This window comes from Onychomys torridus, chromosome 13 (genome assembly GCF_903995425.1).
Source record: "Onychomys torridus chromosome 13, mOncTor1.1, whole genome shotgun sequence".
In the NCBI taxonomy this organism is placed as follows: Eukaryota; Metazoa; Chordata; class Mammalia; order Rodentia; family Cricetidae; genus Onychomys; species Onychomys torridus.
The window spans coordinates 39,996,916-40,008,022 of record NC_050455.1 but is presented as its reverse complement, the minus strand read 5'-3'; the positions used below and the strand labels follow the sequence as shown (position 1 = coordinate 40,008,022).

General features: G+C 34.6%; 1 protein-coding gene across 2 annotated transcripts in view; it reads right to left on the bottom strand.

Annotated features, from left to right (window-relative positions):
• Positions 1–419: 419 nt before the first annotated feature.
• Positions 420–11,107, bottom strand: part of Prr16 (proline rich 16) — a 279,853-nt gene continuing 269,165 nt past the window's right edge. For both annotated transcript variants that reach the window (XR_004946408.1, XR_004946409.1), the window contains one exon: positions 420–1,882. The gene's annotated coding sequence lies outside the window, so the exon portion shown is untranslated. The remainder of the gene's footprint in view (positions 1,883–11,107) is intronic.

Sequence of the window (11,107 nt, the reverse complement as noted above, 5' to 3'; positions counted from 1 at the left end):
GCTCTTAACCACTGAGCCATCTCTCCAGCCCCGGCATCCAACTAAAGTTTAAGAATAAATTCAAGAATCATTCTTTTAATGGTTAAAAATACTATGTTTAAGTAAAACATCATACTGCTTACTGCTGGTAGCAGCATTCACCATTGATCAGTCTAGAACCCATAGGTGTGGATGAGTATTCTGTGAGCATTCAATAAACCTTTTTGATTGAGAGGTCCACATTTCCTCAAGTCTGATTGCCTAGTCAGTTCTAAGTATAATCATGGATGTTGTAAACAGACCTCTATGCGAGGGGATAAGGGGGGGGGGCTCATTAGCCAGGATTAATGACCTAATTGTTTAAAACAATTTCATGCTCCAGGAAGAGGACAAGAAAAAAATCTTTCCTGTTATAAAGTCTGAACTTTATTTTCCAGAAACATTGTTGTATGAATAGTAATTCTTGGTATAGTTACAATGACATTAAATAGCCCTTTACAAGAATGAGATGGTGCAAAAATGTATCATCTCGAGTTTTAGAAAACAGCATAATTTTATATTATAAACTGGTTTGAAATCTCAGCCTATCTTTAATTCTAAATTATGCAAAAAACCTCTTAGTCAAACAAAAGGAGGAACCCCAGGTAACAAAAACTAAATTAAATAAACAACCACAGCTTCTACAAACAACACATTTATTTAGAAAAATAAACTGAAAAAAAAATGCTGTTTGTTTGTCTGATACATTTTCCCAGGAGACATAGGGAGAAATGACTACAAAATCGTTATATGTTAAATACAAATTACAAATGACTTTTTGAATTAACAGAACAAATAGAATTAAGCATTACTGTTTAGTATGCAGTTTACTGTGTTCAGCTTCTTAATATTAATGATATTAAAAAAAATCCTCTTTTGATCTCATTCTCATTCATTTAACCACAGTGATGTTTTATTTATGATTCTACAGTTTGGTTCAGAAATAAATTAATTTCTTTAAGTAAGTAACTGAGTTTTTGTTAACTAGGAAAAAAAAAAAAGAACTAATTTCTTGAGAATTCTCAAGTAATCCTTTTTGGATGCCTCCAAGAAAACTGCTTCGTATGGTCTCAAAATTGGTGGGATCATCTGTGCAAATAACAAAACATTTCATTACCCTGAAAGGAAGCAACTGTGCAAATATCACAAGCGCATGGAGAAGTAATCAGTGCAAACCGACTTCTTCTCTCAACCAATATGAGGTGGCGGATGTAATACTGGGACTTTTCAAGCAATTGGTGCCAATGCTGCTATCCATTATGGCTTTGAGGGTGGACAGACTGTGGACATGTCCATTTCTGCAAACAGCAACATCTCTCCTAATCCTGTTCATGCAATGTTCTGGCTGGTTCAGTTTTGGTTTTGTCTACATTTGTTGGAATGAAGAGTAATTATGAGTTGAGAAATCTCCACCTTATAAAATGATAAATTGTTGTACAATTTAATAACTTCATTGATGAAATTTATTTTTTTTTCTGGGCAGGCTGATGTCTGGGAATACTGATTTTCCATTGTGAAATAAGATTGTTTGATTTTGTTTACCTGTTGGCTTTTAAAAAACTTAGTCCTTTTCATCTGTGTGTTGTATCTTCTTGGTAATTTGTGAGTGAAGGTATTTTAAGGCTGTAGCATTTTCTGCCCCCCTGGGCTCTGTGCATGGCTATCAGGCTAGAGGCAGATGATTTTATGGAGATCATCTCATTGGTCATTTGTGCTCCAAAGGAAGGGTTAGCTTCTCTGACAGGGTCAGGATCCTGGTTACACTAAAATTAGATCTGGCATCAAAAGGTCAAGGATCAATTTGGAGTAAGAAAAATGAATCCACATGCCTCTAAATAAAGGTATTCCTTCCAACCTGATGAAGCTGTTAGAAAGAAAAAAACAAAGGACATGTAGTCATTACAAAATCAGTTCAAACGGTAAATATAATTTAATAAAAATACACTATACATGCATTAGGAATCAGAAATACGAATCAATTTAATATATTATATAATTTTAAATTCTTTGAATTATAAATCATTTGTTTAAATATTGCATACATTAAAATTATTGTACAGGAGCATTTTCATAACTTAATTACCAAGTCTTAATACTGTAATGCTTATTTTTCAAGCAAAAGATTTCTTATCACTATTATTTTTTTTAACTTCATGTAACTTTACACATTTATAGATGTCTCACATTCTCTGCAGGCACTTAAGACAAACTTTTTAAATATATTGCCTTGAAATATTTTAAAATAACTTTCCATTAATGCTGATATTTTATTTTGAACAGTGAGCAAAGTTGTACTTTTTAAACTCTTAGTGATATAAAATAATGTAGTATTTCATTGTAATCTATGTATTTAAAAAATGTCATCAGATTGGCCAGAGTATACCATCTGCTTCTGTGAAGCAGAACTGCTTAAGAACTATCTTTGTTTTTCTTCACAGGTGTCTACAGTACTTAAAAACAAGCACTTTTAAAGAGTTTATATCTGTAGCTGGAGAGCTTCTCTCTAGGTCCCACCAAGCCCCCACAGTCCCACAACCCATGTATAAAATCATTCAGAGGCTTATATTACTTATAAAATGTACGGCTATGGCAGGCTTCTTGTTATCTACTTCTTCTATCTTAAATTAACCTATATCTATTAATCTATAAGTTGCCACGTGGCTTGTGGCTTACCAGCACCTTACATCTCGCTTGTCATGGCAGAGGCTGGCAGGTCTCTCCACATCTGCCTTCCACTTCCCCCAATTCTCTTCTCTTTGTCCCACCTATACTGCCTGCCTGGCTACTGGCCAATCAGTGTTTTATTTATTACCCGATCAGAGCAACACACATAACATACAGAACATCCCACAGCATACATCCATATTTTAAATTGATGAATAAGTTTATGGGGAAGCAAAAGTAAGTGAAGAATGGCTGTAATTCTCAACCTCCAGAGCATTTAACATTACTTGATGAGGAAGTCTGTAAAGTTCTTCTGAATTTCTCTCACAGTAATGACATAGTAGAGAATACTCACAACACATTAGGTCCAGAAAAAAGTGTTAAAAATTGTGTCGTGATTGACTCACTGATTTTAGTACTGTTTTCAAGTTTAATTTTAAAAATAATGTTTTTATTTATTCATGGAAAACTTCATATAATGTGCCTATCCCCTCTCACCAACTTCCAGACCCTCCCTACCTCACTTCCCACCAGGAGTGGTTTGAATGAAATTGGACCCCCATAGGCTCATATATTTGAATACGTGGTCCCCAGTTGTAGCAGGAATCTTAAAAGTCTTATTAATAAACTCAAACTCAAGGCCAGTTATTGGGGTGAATGCTGGAAGATCAGAGAAGCAGAACAAGCCACAGCTACCTCACCTTGCCAGTTCCTCAGCTGGTCTTGTTTCCTCAGACTGGATGCCTCTGAGTCCTCATCCAGAATGAATCTCAGCTGAACTGTGCTGCTCCAAAGCCTAAAAGCTTAACCAGACAAATGCTTCTATTTTCTGGTCTTCACGCCTTATATAATCTTTCTCTTTCTGCCCCCACTCCCTGGGATTAAAGGTTCACTTTCTGGGATTAAAGGTGTGAGTCACCATGCCTGGCTGTTTCCAATGTGGCCTTGAACTCACAGAGATCCTCCTGGCTCTGCCTCCCAAGTGCCGGGATTAAAGGCATGTGCTAACCACTGTCTATCCTCATGTTTAATATTGTGGCCGTCCTGTTCTCTGACCCCAGATAAGTTTATTTCAGGGAACACACAATATTTCGGGGAGCACAATACCACCACACTCAGTTAGTGGAACTGTTTGGGAATGATTAGGAGGTGTGGTCTTGTTCAAGGAGATGGTCATTGGGAGTGAGCCTTTGAGGTTTCAAAATCTGACACCATTCCCAGTTAGCTTTTTCTGCCTTATATTCTGGATCAGTATGTAAGCTTTTAGCTATTGCTCCAGCAACATGTCTGCCTGTCTGTTCCTATGCTACACACCATGATGATTATGGGCTCACCCTCTGATATTGTAAGCCCCTAATATACTCTGTCTTCTATAGGTTTTCTTGGCAATGGTCACAGCAACAGAAAAGTAAGATACCACTCAATCAAGTGTATTTTAGATCCTTTGAACCCATCTGAGAATCCCTTGCTTTAAACCATTTCATTGGAATAGAGGGTAACTCCAGAGAATATTCAGTACTCCAGTGTATATACACAAACAAAGATGGAATTATTTGCTCTTCTGTAGTAAGATATTTATGATTGATAATTCCTTGATATTAATAATTTCTTGATATTATTCTACTCTTAGAACAATGCCTTTGAAATTTAAATTCATAAAAAGAAAAAGAAAAAGCTTAAAAAACCTTTTCTACCAACATGGAGATTAAATTTCAAAAATCAACAAATATAGTTTGACAGTGTATTGCATCTTTTCTCAGGCTCCTCATTAAAGATTTCCTATGCAGAGAACAGAAGGCACATAGAAGACAGTTTATTCACAGAACTGCTTCAGAAAACAAGAGTACATCTGTCTGGGAGAGGAGAACATTCTTGAATATCATGGGAATCTATCCATTTTTATATCATCTGGGAAGTTGAGCTTCTATGTATGCAAAGAGAACGAGCATTAGCTGTTAAAAATACATAACAGTTTCACAATAATTAATACTTTGATTTCCTGTGTAATTAAAGTCATATGAAACATGCTCAAAGTTGAGTTTCTCTAAAAATATGGATATACAATTTATGTATTTTGAAAAGAAAAGTAAATTAAATGTCCCCACTATATTTGCATGGGTCTATAATTCAGGAGAATTTAAAACTTTTTAGAATTACTTACTATTTACTTCTTAAATAGTTTAGTCAATCTGTTCTTCATTTGTTCATTCATTCAAAATATTTATTTTCATGCACCACATACCAGATACTGATTTAGGAACCCTGAATATGGCAAAAGAATCTTCTATGCACACCCCACCCCCACGAAGATAATGACTTGAAGGTAAAAGTAGGAATAGTGAGCCAACAAAAGGCCTCTGAACTGAGATTTGAGAGACTGGTTAGAATTTACAAAAAACGAGAAACTGCTAATAGTTGGAAAATAAAGATATTTGATACAAAGTAAACAGTAAGGCTAAAGGCACAGAAGGAAGGTGATGCTTGGTGACTCCTGTATTTTTCAGAAACAAGGCACTAAGTCTTGCATAATACAAAATTTAAGGAGGAAAAGAAAAGCGTATTTGGAGAATTAGCAGAGCTCAGGCTGCCCTTTAAAAAAGTATGGCAGCAGGAATAGGACATGTTGAAGAATCTTTAAGGAAAGAGTGGCTGGGAAGACTGTGGCAAGATTGAAGAGGTGGAGGAGAGAGAGGATATAGCGCATGTATTTTAGCCAAAGAAATGTCAAGACTCCAGCAAAGGCTGTAAGAAATCGCTACAGTTGAAGGTTTTTCTTGATGACAGATTAAGGAGGGCAGAATCGTCTACTCCATTTCATGAGCTTAAGTGGTATTTCATTCAGTGGCCACCCACTGAAGAGAAGAGCCAACATGGTTCTAAGACTTTCATATTTCTACTCTTTGGGGAGGTAGCTCATGGAAGTCGATGTGTGCTTTTCAGTTCTCACAAGCCACAAACTGAAAGCAATAAAATAAAATAAAAATCCAAACCATCAAGCCCACATTTTGCATTGGCTGACTGAACTCTAAAATGGGCTATTAACGGATACATTACTGTTGCCCCAAGTTTTAGCATTAGATGTCCACACTGCTGGCTTGATGGTACTAGGTAATGTGTTGCCTTGTTCAATTCGTTAGTGTCAAGCTTAAGCACATGTCCCACTGGAGAAAAGCTCCAAACAATTTTGATGTTTAGTTTTTCAATGTTTTATGTCATAAACATCCATTATTATAGATTTTAAGATATGCATTTTTTAAAAATCTTCAGTCTGTACTTCTGTTTGGATATTCCCTTCAGTTATGAATGATAACTGCTGACATGTTAAATGATGACATGTAAAATAAATTTGCTAAGCCCTGAAATAATTCATACATCAAACGCTATTGTAAACAAATATGAACTAAAGTACCCACATGGACATGCTTTTTGACCCATTCTTGAAATCAGTGGGTTAAGTGCTATATTGTTCTCAGATAAGTTTTGCTTAAAAACAATTAAGATTTTATTCACTTTTCAGATGAAACAGTTTCAAGTTTTTCAAGGGCTTCTCATTCTTGCAATTTTTTTTCCAGACCCAAATGTAAGACGTAAAATATGAACTGCACTATATAATTGAGGCTTTGGGTCATTAGATATCAAATTAATTAAATTATGTAAGTAGTACTTTAAATGGCTGGGAATACTTTCATGCAGTAAGTGCAGCACAGCTTAAAGAAGTCCAAGACAGCAAGAATACTAAATAAGAAAGTTAAATACACAAAGAATTTGTCTAAGCAGAAACACTCCATGATTTTATATTTTCTGGACTTTAGACTTTGGCATGGCTTCTATATTTTCCTTCTCCACAATGTACATATTTGAAATTATTAAAAATTATCATATTATATTTTATAAAATAGATTTTGAAGCTGATAAATATTTTAATAAACACATGATGTATGTGTTTGTAATATAAAATATATTTAACCATAGTTCAATATGTTATATATCTGCTCCCATAGAAAAACATAAAGATGAAAACATCAAGGTCTTTTACCTTAAACGAAATGTCTTTTTCTCCCTGGAACTATTAAAATATCTAAAGCAAGAAATTGTCCATATTTCCATACAGTAAAAACAAAATGCCCACTATGAGCTAGAGATTATGCTAACTGTGGAAAATAAAACAAAAATGTGAGATTCTGATTACATTCTAAACAGAGTTAAGCCCTGGACACTTGGCTATCAGTTCCACTAACCTATAAAATCTGTTTCTTCAGTTTCCCATGTATGGAAATTCTGATCAAGAGAGATTAAATCAAGCTCTGCCATACAATTTACAAGTTTATGACTCCAGTCCACTTCATGTGGCCTTAAAACTGCACAAATGCATAGTTAGGACAGAAATAAAGGACATTAGTATATAAATAAATAAGTATATAATAAATAAGACTAAAAAAGACTGACATATTAATTCTCTGTACCTATGCAGAAAATATTTGTCAATCTTTGGTTTGACTTCTTGAGGACTTTATTATATTCACTAAGAATCTAAGTATTTTCACAAACAAATGGCATGGTTTTAAAAATCACTGAATGATTGGTCTTTATTTTGCTGTATATGTAAATGAAAGGATTACTGCAAGTTTACGGTTTCTCTTCACTGTATCCATTGTTTCCCAGTGTATTCTTATGTGGCCATTCTCTCAGGTCCTCAGAAGCATGCCCTACTCTAATAATACGTTTAATTCACAATATGTACTTCGGCTTGAGGTAGGAAAATTTAAAAATTATATAGAGTGAATATACAGAAACTACTGAATCAGGAAATAATTAGCAACTATATAAAATTAGTCATATCAGAGACATAGTAATTTTTATTTAGATCTCTTTTTTTCAGTTGTATTACTTTCTAGATAGATATTAATAAAATGTCCTTTCATATTTATTCCTTATTTATAGCTTTCACTGCAATTTGGACATTTAAAAGATATTTTGTAAATTTTTATTATTATTATAAAAATTCTACTGAATTTCTAAATATTGTAATACAGAGCCATTGTACTTTTTTCTTACTACTTCTAAAATTTTTTTTGTTAATTTTTATTGATTTGTAATAACATTGTTTATGGATGTTGATAATTGTCTTGTTTTTCAGAAAACAGAACATTTTAATCTTATATTATTGTTTAATGTCTCTAATACAATGTGAAAGGTCGGTCTCTGATGACACCATGGCCCAGATGATCCAACATCCAGAATGGTTTCAAGGCAACTGGCTCAGAGGTTTACCCTCAAGGACTACTCCATAATCCTAAAATTTTGTGTCCCCAAAAGATACAGCGCCCCCCTCCAGCAGGAAGTAGTAAGAAAAACTACGCCCAAATTCCCAACTGGCTTTGGAGATGGAATTGGCTCACTCCTTCTCTAAACCCAAGCACATTGTTAAAAGAAAAGGTTAAGAGCTTCTTGTGTCCCAAATCAGAAGAGCCCTCTGGTGTGGGACAGAGAAAAACCACTATTTTATTTAAAACAGGTTGATTATAAATGCAATCTCTTTCTAAAGATAAAAAGGGGATATGATATAGATATGATAGGATGAAAGGGTAAATTAATGAACTTACTTCTAAAAGAGCAACAACTTGTTTAAAATGTTTTACATTGGTATAGATTTTAGCCTATTGATACAAACTTAAAGTTAATTTTGTTATACTGTGTGTATATTTCTAATCATGTTTAAGGTATTATGTTTGTATAGCTCATTTTAAATTGAAATGGATAATTAAAAATAGATTAATGATTAGTCATCTATGATAATCATACTCGTCGCCATGTTAGTTAAGTCTTCTAGATATACATAGAGATATTTCAGATAGATAGGTAATCTTCAAATACTTCAAAGACCTACAGAATATGGCATTTAAAAATACTTTTAAAATTTAGACTTTCTGGACAGTGAGACATGTCTGCTCCTGGCAGCACCAATTTACTTCAGAGAGGAGGATGGGCATTGAAGACACTTCATATCTTATCTTCACCTTGGCAAAAATAGCCATTTGGGCAAGAAACTGTTCTTGCCTGGACTGCTTGATCGACTGGACATGCAGGACCCATAGAAGGTGACCACTGAACTTTGCTTGACAAAATGGTCCTTCAGGTTCCTGCTTCGCAGAGGAAACTGCCAGATATTCTACAGGACACTGAAAAAAAGTGACCAAGAGACTCTAGCCCTGTGGGCTGAAGACAAATGCCCCAACTTTACAAAGGAACATTAGGTGACTGTCCAGGCTGCCAGCTGTCTCTGTCTACTCTTTCAAGACTCCTGAAAAATGTTTACATCCTTCTCCTGGTTCTCAGGTAATATTATATCCTTCTGAGGTCTTTGATGTGGTTGAAGGCTAGATAGTTATAATTTCCTCAGTTATGATAAAAGATAAGTTAGATATAAAACCTTAGACTCACAAATATAAGATAGATAGGATATCTTCTTTAATATTAAAACTGTAATTCTTGCTAGATAATTGTTTTGTTATATGTAATTGTACTATGTAAAGTTAAAACCTTCCTTTAAAAAAAAAGAAAAGGGGAAGTGCTGTGGATATTGCTCTGTGTAAATAAAGTTCTGATTGGCCAGTGGCCAGGCAGGAAGTATAGGCAGGACAAGAGAGAAGAGAATTCTGGGAAGTAGAAGGCTGGGGAGAGACACCGCCAGCCGCCGCCATGAGAAGCAACATGTAAAGACACTGGTAAACCACAAGCCATGTGGCAAAGTATAGATAAGCAGAAATGGGTTAATTTAAGATAGAAAAAGTAGATAACAAGAAGTCTGCCACGGCCATACAGTTTGTAAACAATGTAAGTTTCTGTGTGCTTTCTTGGTTGGGTCTCAGTGACTGTGGGACTGGCAGGTAAGAGAGATTTGTCCTGACTATGGGCCAGTCAGGAAAACTCTAACTACAAGTTTCTTTTAAACATATGTGTATTACTGGAGTTTGGAATATGGTAGCTCTCCTGAATCACTGAATCTTGGTATACTGAGTATTTTAATGTGAAAACATTTGCGATCACAGAAGTAGAAAGGTCTCTCTGAGCACCAATCTCCTCTTCATCATCTCCTCCACTATGACAGTTCAGAACTGTTTCCTGTGAGCAGTGTCCTGATGGGCTCAGGGGGGAAAAGACATTTATCTCCAAATACAGGAGATCACACAGAGGACTCTGAGCAAAAAGATCCTGAGTCGCTCTTCAAATTGATCCACATTGTATCATATTGGTTTACCTGTTCATACCACAGTGGTACCCACTTCCTCATTCTTCGTAAATGTGGAGTTTGATTCATTTCCCTCAGTTTTCATTACCTTATGTATCTATCTGTGTCATATATATCAAGTGCATACATACACTTTTTTTCTTGTTATTACATTTTTTAATAGAAGTATGAGCCCTGAACTTATGAGAAGGCCAAGGAAAAATATTTTCACTCTTCTGAAATACGTCCTCTAGAAAGAATAATCAGTTTGAAAAAATAAATGTTTATCAGTTATTGTGACAGTAGATTTAATTTAGGTGAAATTAGTGTGGTGACATGTTTGTAATATGATGGGGAATTATGTTCTGTGAAAGTTGTCATTTATGACACCAAGTTTATTATTCTATAATAACTTCTCAATACATTAGTAACTTCTTTTTCATTATTTCTATGTGTCTAACATTTTGTTTCTTTTCAAAATTATATGCATGTGTGTGCAGGTGCCCATGAAGAACAGGTATCATCTTGGAACTGGAGTTATAGGGGGTTACATGCAATCAGACCTGGGTGCTGGGATCCGAACTCATCTACTTTGCATAAGCAGCAAGTGATTTAACTGTGAGCTCTTTTTTCTACAACTTGTCAATCATTTTTTAAAAAATTATTTTAAAACATGTCTAAGGACTGGAGATCACTCAGCAACAGAGTATGTCTTACTCTCTGGAGTTGCTCTCAAGAATTACATTTTAAAAACAAACATCTCTGACCTATCTAGGGGTACTTTGTAAGACACTTGCAAAGTTATTCATAAATGTTATGATTAAATATCACAGGCAATTTTGACTATAAAAGAGAGTAGATACTTAACAAAAACATCTTTTTCTCTTCCTTTTTAAACTCCTGGTAAGAAATGTTACTTCAAAAGATAATTTCTGGAAGTATTTATTGTTGCCTGTTATGGGCACTAACTATTAAATATTTTAATGACTTCTGATGAGTTAATAAATATTTCTATTGTTTAATGTTCTTTCTATGGAGTACATTGGATATTGGTGCGTTTGGCTTATGTACAGTTCTGTAGAAAGAAATTGAGAACATAGGTAAAAACACATTTACTGTGTTCCTGTATTTCTTTCCAAAAAGGAAACAATGAACAAGTGTAGTTTCAATAGATAATTCTCTATTGAAGCTCCCTTA